The sequence below is a fragment of the Perna viridis genome, chromosome 10 (genome assembly GCF_037379345.1).
Source record: "Perna viridis isolate PV_CMFRI_1.1 ecotype Kerala chromosome 10, ASM3737934v1, whole genome shotgun sequence".
NCBI classification, from domain to species: Eukaryota; Metazoa; Mollusca; class Bivalvia; order Mytilida; family Mytilidae; genus Perna; species Perna viridis.
Window position 1 is genome coordinate 38,633,843 of NC_142454.1, and position 14,502 is coordinate 38,648,344.

Here is a 14,502-nt window from a genome sequence, read left to right on the forward strand (position 1 = left end):
ATTTAAACTAAAATCTATTGAATGTTTTAAAGGTCATTCGTACATTAGAACTTTACACTTAAATTATTTACACAAGTATTGATCATGAATATTCATTTAAATACTTATTAAAGGTTTAAGGTAAGCGGTCTGTGTCTATTCAAATAGATCAAATGTAAACAATTATGTTTATTCAGTGAATATCCAATACTGAATCTCAATACATAACACTCATTCCCTATTTTTATTTCATGTCCAGAGTCAGTATGTTATACATACCTCCTAATAAACGTATTATGTTAGATATAAGAACCTTTTTGATCTGCAATACGTATCCATCGAAAAGGGATACTAAGTAAAATCTAAGTTAAATTGAATATCTCTTGGAATGTATAATTAATTATGTGTGAACAGACATCCGGTTTACAAGGGTTTTAAAATTAATAAATTAAAATAAAATAAATTCCATTTTTATGAAGGGATTTGAAAAAAGTGTCTGGTTTAGAGAGGTTTTCGGTTTATTCAGGGTTTGATTTGGACAGGTTACACTGTATCTGTATTATACAGCGATTAATCCGAGTGTGCATGTGTATATGTTATTTACTTACACTTTGAATCATTTAAAATTCAGTAGTATTGTTTCATTTCGGACAATGATTTTCTTATCACTAATATATAAGATTTACCTTAAAACGCGTTGGATTTTTCATGTATTTAACAATTGGAAGCTGTTTGACTGCATTACCAATACAACTTTTGAGAAAAGTCAATGAATTGAACCGAGTACCACAGTTGAAGGACTAATACTAAAATTACAACCGTATCCAAAAATATTATCTTAACCCAAAGACCAAATCTCTTATAAAAACAAATTATGAGATAAAAAGTAAAATAAAAACATTACTCTATATCACTTATATACAGTACAAGAAATCCAACATCATGGTATATGTTGCACCTAAATTGACTGGATGTGTGAATCATTTTCTATGAATAGTAATATAATAATGAACAAACTCTTGAATTATTTTGAAATTACTAGTCCAGATGTAAATTAGTGTATTGAATGAAAGAGCGATAACGAAGCATCATATTAAGAATTGCAATTCAATTTGGAAAACGCTGACTTAATCACTTACATCTAGCAGTAGTATGCACATCATTTGGGAAGTCAAATATCTAGCAGGTAAAAAATTGTCAAAATTTAGATCAATTGTTCCTATGTTAAGGTCCTACGTCGTATATTTAAAATCAATATACCAGCTATAAATTATGAACAGAAAATGAACACATAAACAGGTAGGTTTAGAACGGAAACAAGGTATTTATATATATATAGCTAGAAAAAAATATTTCGTACACATTTTGTTTTACTGTTTAACAGCAAATTAAGCAAAATAATCTATTGACTGCTGCAATGTACATGTTGAACGAAATCCTGTTACCTAATGTACTCATATAATTGTAGGTGTAAATCAAAAAGTAAACATATACAGATGATACTAATGTTTTGTCAACACAAAATATATGCTATTGGCTGAAAATAAGAAATATAATAGAAATGAAATATGCAAATTTCCTTTATATACATACTTTTGAGTGTCCATTCCATTATTTCTCAAAATGTTATAAGCATAAACTGCATTTTAAATTGTTTTTCAAAGTATATTGCATTTGAAATATGTTTTTATCTAAACAAAGTTTAAAAACAATATCGCTTACCCCTTGACATAAATTCTCTCTAAATATGTGGATATCCCTATTAACAATATCCTAAACCCTTTATATTGCAAAAAATTAATCCAATTAAAACGATATTTTTTTTTTTACGATTTTTCTATTCTATACATTGCCAAAATTAAATGAAATCGCTTAAAATTGGATAGTTTTACAATGTTTACTTGTAAAATCTCGTTTAGTTGAATATAACCTTATTTTGCATTTCATACAAATAGAATATATTTGAATGAGTTCACATGCCTGTAAAATAAAATATCAGATGCGTGGTTCTTTGGCATTTGCAAAACTGACATTTTATGAGTAAAATTTGCTAGTGTCCTTCACTAGTAGACAGTTTGGCGAGTGTTCCTCACTAGAGGACAGCTTGGCGCGTGTTCCACACTAGATTACAGCTTGGCGAGAGTCCCTCACTAGAAGTCACCTTGGTGAGTGTCTCTCCCTAGATGACAGCTTGGTGAGGATCTCTTACTAGATGACAGCTTGGCAAGTGTCCCTAACTAGAGAAAAGGTCGCTTACGATCAATGTTACCAAATTTTATTGGAGTTTAGGTTGCTCATTATTTTTTTTTCATTTCTTATCATTACCTTTTCTCTCATTTCCTAGTTTTGTTTTGTTTTGTGTTGTTTCAAATTATTTTTGTATGGTGTTATGTATGTAATTTTCCCTATCTTGTCTTCATCTTTTGAATATATTCATTTCAATTCGATCAAATACTGGTTCCTTTAATTACTTTTATATCTGCTTTATATTTTATGGGTAACATGTTAGAGTAGAGAAGCTTTGGATCAATATTTCTAATGCAACTCCAAAATGCTTTTTTATTGTTGTTTACGTCTTTATATCTCTCTGTTTAAGATCTTCCTTCCTCTATAAACAGACTTGTTGGCAATTTGTAAGTTTTTAAGTTTTTTCAATTTGACTGAATAGCAATAAAAATGACGTAGCATGTGCCAAAGTTGCACGGAGAGACAATTTTTTGAGTTGAAGCATGTGTATTGCAGGAAAAGTGAAATTTATAAGAAGAACCATTAATCCAGGGAAAAAAAGTGATATGGTTGGTTTCAATGAGTAATCAAGGGAACCAAAGTCATAGCGGTAATCAAAACAATGTAATCCAGGGACAAAGACCAGACATGAAAAACAGACATACACAACAAAGAACATAAAGTAACTAAAATCATACATACAAAGTAACAAAATCAAATGAGCAACTCGGACTCCACTAAAAAACTGGGAGCATGGACCAGGTGCACCGGTAGGGTAAGCGTCCTCTGCTTTTCTAGAAAAAAACCCGCCTAGCTGCTCTTTAAAAGTGAAGTCCGGGGAGGAAAGGAAAACTATAACACGTAGAACAAATAAGTTTTCATGGTGCTGATGGAGACACCATAACGATCCACGAATTCATGATGACGGCCATAAAACTTTTGTAGTGATTACTTCAATCTTGTTGCAACATAACCCTGCTCAAGAAGCCTATTTGTTAGAATACAGAAAGTCTGTGTAGACTCGGCAAGCTCTGGCATAACGTATGAGTTGTGATATAAACACTCCATACGCAGCTGCTGAAGGGATGTTGCCACAGATGAAAGGAAAGTTGACAGTTTTGAATGAAAATTCATCACGTTTGTCGTAAAAATTGGTCAATAGTTTTCCGGTACAACACATGCTCTTGATGTAGCCTTGCTTTTTGTGTTGGTTTGTTTGTATGTTTTTTTTTCTAGGTATTTATTGTGTGTCATGGTCACGGTATATATCAATTGGTGATGATAATAAACAGATATTCGTGGTGTGAAACAAAGTTACATGTATATATTACATAGAATCTAACATATCTAAAGTAATGATGGAATGTTTGATATGGATAAAATCAGTGTGATGATTTCTGAAAAAAAAAATAGTGGAAAAATATAAACTTCGAAGTCATTTTTAAGTTTTGAAGAATCCAAATTTAAAGTGCAGACCTGAGATGAAGAGAAAAATTGCATTTTGACATTCCAATACACATTGTTTTTAGTATAGATTTTGAGTTTTAGTTTGTCGTGTGGTCCTTTTTTTTTTTGTTGTAGTTTGACTGAAAGTGTGAGAGAAAACCAAGATTCTAGCGGAAGGCAAAAGAATTTAATCCATGTACAAAGACCAGACAGGGAAAACAAGCACACAAAACAAAGAACATTTTAGTTTTTTGTTTGTTTGTTTGCTATTTGGCAGAAAGCTTGTAAGATATATATTTTCAAACAAAAAAAACAGCGTTTTTGGTCACACGTGTTTATATTTCATTATGAAATAACTGAATTGCAATATAAAATGTAGGATTTGTTTTCAATTTCCATTAACCGTTGCCATATTGAAATTTCATATCTCGGATATAAAAAACTACTCTTCCGTTGCTATAAAAACTGATGCGAAATTAGGGGAACAAGCTTTATTCTAGTTTTCATTCAATACCAAATTCAAAACTACTGAGTTAATACTTCCTATTATAATTTCCTTAATTTAATACTTTTTTATGTATACGAGGTGGAAATATCTGTCAATCATTTGTGTTAGAAGTATGCTCCATAAACCTATCCCGATAGGTAGACCTAGGGTAAGAAACTCAACTGTTACAAATCATTTTTTTAGCGTTTGTAAACAGTATTTTACATCAATCTCATGAAAGCATCAAAGTAACTTGGACTGATTTCAAATGAAAGTTTTAGACTTCAGTGAAATTGAATACGATACAAATATATCACTGATTTCAAGAGTTATTTCCATTACCCTCCTTAGATGCGTACGGTAAATACCAGAGAACAATAATACATGTTCAGGTTAAGACAACAGCATGTTTAATATTATTCTAAGCTTGATTCGGGCAAAACATAATTTTTACATTTTTTTATTAAAAATAAGATTTTTTATACCTGTTGATAAACTGACAATCCAGCATATGGAATCATAAAATATAAAGGACTGTCTTAGCCATGTGAATAAAAAGAGGAGCGAATAAAAGCAGTATTCAATATCAATATGCATGTTGATAGAACTGACAAGCGGCGATAGTGATTGAAAAACCTGAAAGATATCTCTGTCATGGAGTTGCACGAACATCCAGCTTGAAAGTTACAAAATGTGTCAACTGTCCTTGTTATTAGCCCACTACAGCCAAGTCATAGTTCAGTAGTTCGTTAAGACTCTGTTGGTACAGTACCTTTCTTCGGTACATTTCCCATTTTGCTAGGTATGAAGCATTGGGGTAATTGGGACTTTGGTAGGACTTCTGGGGAATCAGTATTAGTCAACCATATATTTATAGTAAACTCTCTATCAAGGACGATGATTGTGATTTACCGTCTATGTACTGGATTCCTAAACTTCACAAGAATCCATACAAACGTCGTTTCATAGCTGGATCTGCAAAATGTACCACCAAACCTCTTTCAAAACTTTTAACTTCTATACTCACAACTGTCAAAGAGGGTCTACAATCCTACTACAACACTTGTTACTCCCGAAGTGGTATTAATTCAATGTGGATCCTGAAAAATGCGAAAGATCTTTTGGAGAAAATCAGTTCAAGACTATTATCTGAATATAATAGCATTAAAACCTATTATTTTTCAACACTGTATAATTTTATTCCCCATACTCAGTTAAAATCCCGACTTAAAAACATTATACATCGTTGTTTTTCCAAAAAAAGATGGTACACCTAGATACAAATATATAGTTCTTGGTAGAGATTCCTCATACTTTGTAAGAAATAATTCCAAATCATCTTCCAAATATACAGAGGAAGATGTTTACAAAATGCTGGAATTTTTAATCGACAACATATTTGTCCAGTCTGGTGTACGTGTTTTTCAACAAACGGTCGGCATTCGAATGGGAACAAATTGTGCTCCTTTACTTGATGACCTATTCCTTTACTCTTATGAGGCTGACTTTATACCCAAAAGAACTTGAGATAAAGGATACTACAGACACTGTGAAGTCAGCCTCATATCTTGACCTACACTTAGAAATCGATGGTAAAGGAAAACTATTGACCAAACTTTACGACAAACGTGATGACTTTTCATTCAGATTTGTCAACTCTCCTTTCATCTGTGGCAACATCCCTTCAGCTCCTGCGTATGGAATGTTCATATCACATTTCATACGTTATTCCAGAGCTTGCCAAAACTACGCAAACCTTTTGTATCGCGCTAGAACTCTAACAAAAAGGCTTCTGGAACGGAGTTATGATGCTACAAGATTGAAGTCATCACTACAGAAGTTTTATGAACTCGTGGATCGTTATGGTGTATCCATCAGCACCATGAAAACTTATTATTCAACGGGTAATAGTTTTCCTTCCCTCGTTTGTCTACGCCGGACTTCACTTTTTATGAGCAACTCGGCGGGTGTTTCTAGAAAAGCAGAGGACGCTTACCCTACCGGTGCACCTGGTCCATGCTCCCAGTTTTTAGTGGAGTCCGAATTGCTCATTTACTTTTGTTACTTTGTATGTATGATTTTAGTTACTTTATTTTCTTTGTTGTGTATATCTGTTTTCCATGTCTGGTCCCTGGATTACATTCTTTTGATTACCGCTATAACCTTGGTTCCCTTGATTAATCTTTAAATAGGTCAAATTTAAGTTGCATTGTTTGCTGTGTTTCAGTCATCCCCCGTATTTTACTAGAGTAAAAATAGGACCTGGGTCAACTAGAAAGTCATACAATCTCACTAGTAAATCAACATGGAGTTAATGGCAAGTTCCAATAATTCATTCTAAAAAGCGTGAGATGAAGGCCCGTTGTTCGCTTGTTTCAATAGTTTCATTATACTCACTATACAACTGACATTATACAGTGACAACATAATACTCTAACTGTTGCCGCAGTTTTATGTTTGCATTCTTGGAATTAAGAATAGTATTGCAAACATAAACTGTCGTCAATATTTATCTGTGCAAAAGTCGATTGATCGCAGATACCGCGGAAAAAAAGGTGCAAAACATTCCGGGTTTTCCAGATGTTGCAATAACTTTATAAGTATTAGTTTTAAATAAAATTTCACAGTGCTTGTAGTATTGACATAGACATTATTATTAAGTTATCAAACTTGCAAAGGATTTGTGTCCAAGGTATAAATGTGGTAAATATGGACAACGTAACAAGGACCGCCCATTTTTTAAAAAAAACAATATATTACAAAGTGAAGGCCAGTGACAATGGAAATGAATGATACCTTTTTTCCAATTTAATATATGAGAAAGATATTTTATTTTTGTTCTTCAGTAAACTCCATTTTTTTTTCTTTTCTGATTTTTCCCCCGCACTTTCAAAAGTGGTGGGGCTAGGGTAAAAATTCAGCACATCTGTCCATTTAATTCAAACACGCTATATAATGGACACAAACACGTGAACCTATGTTTTGAAAGTTGCAAAAAGAAAAATAGGCTTTTGAACCTTTAAGTGCAATAGATAAAACTTTTTTTTTTTTTTTTTATTTATTTATTTCTAAAGATTTATTAAATATTGATTCACAAGAAGCACAAGTTAAAACATAAGTTTGCACTGAAGGCAATGAGAGTTATTTTACTGAATTTATTCCTATTGAAGGTGTGTAGTTTTCAGAAATCGATTAATTTGTCTTCTCTTACATAACTTTGCGGCACTGTACTTGAGTTTCTAGGGAAAAGAATAAACCAGAGTTTTCAGGCTGTCTTTAATGTAGATTTCCATCTTTATTGTTGCGAGTCGTATTTTTGCTTATTTAAATATATCTAAATATTTTCCAATACCTAATATTTTTTATTTTATTCTTATAATGGCATCCCAAACACCCTTATTGATCTCTCAAACTCTAAAGAACCGTTGAAGGAACACATAGTGAAACTATTCGAACAGAAAACTAAACTAAAAAATCTCGATTTCATAATATGCCCATTGTATTGATACATGTAATATAACGAGAGTAGGTATGGTGAATATGTCAAAGACACAGCAACTCGACCGAAATAAAAATGTGTACAACGAAAAGCTAACAATGGTCTTCAATGAACGACTCGAAAACCTTAACAGCACAGGACATGCTGTAGCTGGCTTAAAACACCATTATAGTTGCCACTTGATACTCAAGTAACTTAAAAATAAAATAAAAGTGAAAACGAAACAGCAATTGCTTTCTTATCGTTATTGATAGATTGTCAATTTACAAGAGATGTAGACCCCACAGAATTGAGATATGTGTGACCATTTGAAATTCACCAGTGTAAGCTGTGTCACTAGTTAAGTCCATCTTCCTATGACGAGTATACTATCGGTAGGAAAAGGTATCGTTTTGATTAAGTACCGACCATTACAGTGCTTTATTATGCTGGACTAACATGGTTTAAAATGCATGGACTGTTGAAAAGTACTGTTTAAGAGATAGTCTTTTATTAAATCAAATCCTTCAAACTAGATATAGCCAAATGCTTATATCTTTTGTGATAAGGAAACAATTATTAAGTTCATGATATTACAACAGAAAACATTTTAAATCCTACCTTAAATTAATTTTCAAAGATGTTCATTTGTTCCAAGTTTCATAAAATCTGACACTTTGCGTGCAATCATAAAGAAATCAGTTGTTCGTGATAGGCGATAAAGTTTTTAATCTTAATCTGAAAAAAAAACATATTCCGAATTCCCAGTTCAACAATCCGATGTACTACCATTGTACATATGTCGGGTTGAAGTAATACAGAAAAGATTATTTGGTGTCATAAAGTTGGTTTTTTATACATATATATGGAAGAATTATTGTTTTGGCATTTGCGAGTACAAATATTAATATACTAGTCAATGAAGCGAATATTCTGCTTGTACTGTGATCAAGACAAAATTTTATGCGAAAAATAACGAGGTGAATTCTTTGCAAACCATACTGTCATTGGTTGAAAAATAAAACAATCATAGTCGAAAAGTGTTCGTTTCACAATAATATTTTTATTATCCGATTCAAACCATATTGTTATTTATAAATACTAGTATATTCCAATGTACCGACAATTCTACTGCAGGAGAAGCTTTCAAATCCTGTTCTTGAAACATAAAAGCAGAAGAATGTAAACATTTTCAAAATACTGAGGTAATTAAAATAATGTGGTCTAATATTTAGTTTCTTTTACTGTTAAAACTGGAGACGTTGACGAAAACAATCAATGTCCAAACGTTGCAATAAAGAATGGAGGAACTCAGTTTTCACATTATTGATATCAAAATCTCATTTCATTTGAAATCTTCAAGTAATGTTTTGGCTCGATGTTAATATCTATTGCGTGATTTATTGCTTGTTGATATCAACTCCAAGATCAAATCTAAAAAAAAACAATTGGTAATTTTTTTTTTATTTTTCTTTATTGTCTGTATTTGAGTACCTTAATCTAATTGATGTACTACGTTTACATCATGATAACAATTTCGCCCTATCGTTAATATTGTATGACAAGTATCGCAGAGCTGCATTATTTTTGCTAGATAATTACCGGATTATACTCATTTGCAATATGACGAGTGGAACTGGCTGGGGTAGGACATGTATGATCTTCCGAAGCCCCTGCTGCCATGATGTCATTTCTTTGATTCGGTTCGTTCCATTTTGTACGGTATTATGACGAAGGACAAAATATATTTTTATGGCGTATAGCTCGGGTAATGTCTTAAATTCCCAGGTCAAATAACTTCTGAATATCTGCATTTTTATGTAAATCTCTATTGGTATATTGATGTTAAGAACTTTGCTTTTTGTGGGTAATTCGTTTTAGGATAACCCATGTATGATATCTAGTGAGAGGTTGATTTATCCTATTCCAATATTTTGCGTTCAATTCACATTTAGTATACAACAGTATACTCACAGTTAGGATATTTGGTTCTTTGATTCTTAGTGTATGGTACACGTGTATCTAGTCCAAACTCTCCTACTTCTGTTTTGTACGTATAGAAGAAATTGAAAATCGCAGAATGTCCAAAGAAGCAATTACCATTCAAAACTTGAAACATGTATCAATAAAAGCCACAAAAATAACGGCCAATCCCACATGAATGTATCAAACATACATGCGGAATCACACTTTTTTGTATACTAAAATAGTTAAAGCATTTCGAATTCAATTACCCTTTTAGTAACACATAACAATATTTCCTTTCTATATAACACCATACAGCATTAATTCCCTGAAGGCTGGGAATAAATCAAAATTATGACCTCATTTACTAAGAACTAATGCCTCAAAGTATTTGTTTCCCAATATGTATACACTTTACTTCTTTTTGAAATGTTTTTCTGTTTTAGTTACCATTAATGGTTAAAACAACTTTTTTACGCTTTTACAGAAAAAAAGAACATTAAATTTTAAATCTTTCTGTTACATGTTGGTCCAGGCCTTTGTTGGACATAGTCAGAGTTGCAAGATATGTAGAATTGTACACATAAAAAAATATTTACTATATTTATTTTCAAATCAGTAAAACAACATAACAGTCTGACGACAACAAGAAACCCTAAAGAAATATGTTGTTCAAAAAAAGACAAAAAAGTAAAAAAAAATCAATGTAAAGCCATTAAGATGACTATGTATCTACAAATCTATATAAAGTTTAGACATAGTCAATTATATTGTTGTCACAGGGAGCACAGAATCCCATCGAAAAGACGATGATTTTTCGGTTGGAAGGTATGTACGTAACTAAAGTCCTTTATGAATAAAGATCTGTATTTAAGAGAAAATCGAATTAAAATTTCCTCCAAATCAAATTAACCAAAAACAAAATCGAAGAATAATAATTCCCACCAAGTATCAACTTCATGCACAATATATCTCATTTGTATCACAAAAGTGCAATATTCAAATGAAAATCTACAACTGATTATGTGGTTTGTAATGGTAAACTACCATATTGGTAATCAGACCTTACAAAAATGTACAGTGTCATGTTTTAACACTGTGTGTATATGTAGCAAACATATGAAAAACAAAAACAATGAATCCAATCACAGTGTATATTTATTATAAGAAGTTAATTTTTGATAACTACAGACTCATTCTTTCGTCAGACACCGTATGAAAAGAAATATTCTATTTTCTATATCATGTTTTCTATTAACCATTCCATACAATATGTATATGTTTTAAAACGCAACAACGGGAGTTCGAAAAAGATATCAAACTTTGTTTCCAGTAAAATATTTCTTTTATTATTTTCAAAACGCAGACTGTGATTATGACTATATACATCATTCTATGCACTATAATTGGTTGTAAAGTGTCTGGAAAAGATAGATAAATCAACTACATGGCCATTGCCCATATATTATAGTAAGGATACAAATCCTGTTAAAACTCAAACATCTACATGTATATGGGGGTTTTTTTTTATCAAAATAACAAAAAATATTCTTTTGCATCAACTCTGCAATATGACTGAAAATAAAAACGTATGTTTGTTGCACATTGTTTACATTTTAAAATAAAAAACAATGTCCCTTATGTAACACAAAACTAAGTTTCTGCACGTATTTCGTGACAAAATTATTGCTAATTAAATGGGCAGAACAGTAAAGTTAAATACCGAACATAAATTATTTAAAGTCAACCACGAGTGTATAGGAAAAACTCTGCTTCTGAAATACTAATGTTTAACGAAAGTTTAAAAGGGGTCAACTCATCAGAGATCTACTTTCTGAAAATGATTTACATAGCCATTAAGGTCACATTTAAGGCAAATCTTGACTGCAAGGTCTAAAGCGTTTGATGGTTATACATTTTACGTGTACATGTAATGCCATTTCAGTATTTCATGCAATGTAGAATGCAAGAAAACACAGCCATTATTGCTTCCCAAAACAAAGAGACTGCCATAGAATGATTTAAAAAAATAAGGTACACAACCTGTAGTTACTGAAAGCACAAGTTATGGTTTTAGTTATATCTCAGTTTTCCATTTCAATAATTGTTATCATTTTAAATGATCAACGTGATTATGTAAGACGGCAGAAATAAGTCCGAAATGTCAATTTATCTTATGCAAAGTGTCAGTTGAGGTTTAGCGTCAAACAGACTACTATAAACACAAAACTCACAGATTCAAGTTATTGTACATCAAATTGAATACATGTAGACTGTGTAATTGTTATGATTTAATAGTCCCTGATAACTAGAGTATCCCATAATGTTTGTCATAATAACCATGAAGTCACCCTCTTTGATGTAGGCATTAATCCCACTCGTTCTTTCTCCCGGAATCTATAATTTAAGAGCATGCACATCATAAAATATAAGTGTAGAAAGATTAGATGTCATGTGCGAAAAAGGGGAAAAATAATTGCATGTTGTATGGTCTTAGCGAATAAACACGTGAACTCTTTCCTATTTTTTGTTGGAAAATATAGTATGACTACGTTATTTAAGCAGAGGATCGGTATAATCAATTGGTAGTAAGTAAAAATAACTAGCACTTCGGATATAGGTTTTCTTTCTTTTTTTCCTTTTTGACAATGAAACTGCAGATTGACGACATTGCAAAAACAGACGAGTTGTTCAATGATTCGTTCGTATCGCAAACGAAATTGAACGAACTAAATATTCGACAACCGAACTTTACGAAAAATGACCATTTATTTTAAAATATATCAATTTCTGGAAATGACGATGAAGATATTTTGAAATGTTTAAATACTAGCAAAGCTACTGATCCTGATTTGATAATCACCTGGGTTCTAAAAGAAACATCATCAGATTGCTTCGTTTCCGAATAATTGGAAACAGGCACATGTAAGCTCCGTGTTCAAAAATGGGAATCCCAGTGAAGTATTATATTACAGACACATTTCCCTGCTTTGCATCATTTCAAAATGTATGGAACGTTGTGTTTTTTAAATATAGACACATTTTTCTTTTAGATCATAATGTTATTACCCCTAACCAGTCGGGCTCCACTCGTGGTGACTCAGCGATTAACCAATTTGAACTATTATAAAAAAGTTCGGTAGAGCATCAAACACAGGGAGGAAGTTCGTGCACTATTTTACGATATTATCAAAGCCTTTGACCGTGTTTGGTATTGGGTTATTATTTAAGCTAGAAAAAGCCATAGAATTTCTAGCAATTTATTAAATAGGGTTAAAAATTACCTCACATCTAGGAGACTGAGAGTAGTTCTTAACGGGAAAATAAATGCCGGTGTTCCACAGGGTTCTATTTTTGGGACCGCTTATCTTTTTGATATTTATAAATGACATTGTGGATAAAAATCGATGCATCTATTAAATTATTGCTGACGATACAAGTCTTTATCTAGAGATAGAAAATGCAGCTGAATCAGCAGAGATACTGAGTAGGAATATCTATGAAATTACCAATGGTCAGAAAAATGGTAGGTCATTAAATTATGGAATAAATATCCTCATTGTATAAGCGATTCCAGATCCTTGAACATGTTTAAACATAACTTACGAAGTTTTGATAAGAATGTCCTACCTATTATCATATTGAATCAAGAATGGGACAGATTTATTATAGTAGACTACAAATGAATTGTAGCTTTTTAAATGAACATCTCACAACCTAGTGGATGTACCGAATAGCGTTTGCGGGAGAAGTAAATCAATCTCACATTTCTCATTACATTGTAATATATATATCGAGAAGATCGCAGTGAAATACTATTTTACCTAAATTTACCATTTATGTTAAATACCGATAGTCTACTTTTTGGTTCTGATTAGATGACTGATGATCAAAATAAGCAAGATTTATCACGGTATAGAAACTTGCAACTTGATTACTTTCATTATATTTTTTTTTTTTTCTTTTTCAAATTAATTTTTGACCATGTCCTTATAAAAATTGTTAACAGTATTAAATTATGTTATTAAGAGCATGAAATCTTCGTATTATATCTTTTGTCAATATTGCGGAATATGGACTTGTAAAAGCCCTGAAGCTTGTTACCAGATCTTGTCAGATTATTTTGAAACTTGTGGCTAGGATTTTAATTGTATCTAAGTCTTTTATTTTCACTAATTAATTGTTCATATTATTGTTTTGACTACTTGTTTTACCGAATTTTGACTGGTAGCAAATTTAAACTAGTGATCTGCGTTAAAATATACCGTAAATAATTAACCTTTGTCGAATCAAGAGGTGTAGCGCTATTAAATTTGGTTTAACCCACTTTTACTTCGTAATACATGTACAGTCCTCACCATGACGGCGGTCTACAACCTTCCATTTTTTTTAATCTTGATATTGCTATTTGTTATAAGACTTTCTCTTTCACGTTTCCTTTTTGACTTCTGCCTAGATTTTATCAGTTAGGTAATTTAGTTATTCCCTTCGATTCCTTTCCGGTCTGATATAAATAAAGATGGCTATCTAATACTGGTTCAAATAAAGTCCACAGGAGATCAGTCGTTTTAACTATGGTCTCTTTTGTTGTACAACAAATGTCCTTATTACTTTTTTATAGCTTTGTTTTGTTTTGTTTTGTTTTGTTTTGTTTTTCAATCCATGACCTTTGTTGGATTTTTTCAACCTGGACAAGAAATCGCATGAAAATGCGTTCATGTAACACTAGCGCTCGTTTGTTGTTTTTGATAGTCAATCAATGTTTGTAAACTGCATAAATGTAAACAAATAATTTGTCAAATACTCCTTCACATACGCAAATCGTTCTTACGTATCCTAACAAATATTCAGTGTATTATTTCCTCAGCGTTTGCAAATAACTCTTAGCTACTCGTTAACATTAGCAGCCACTTGCAACGAA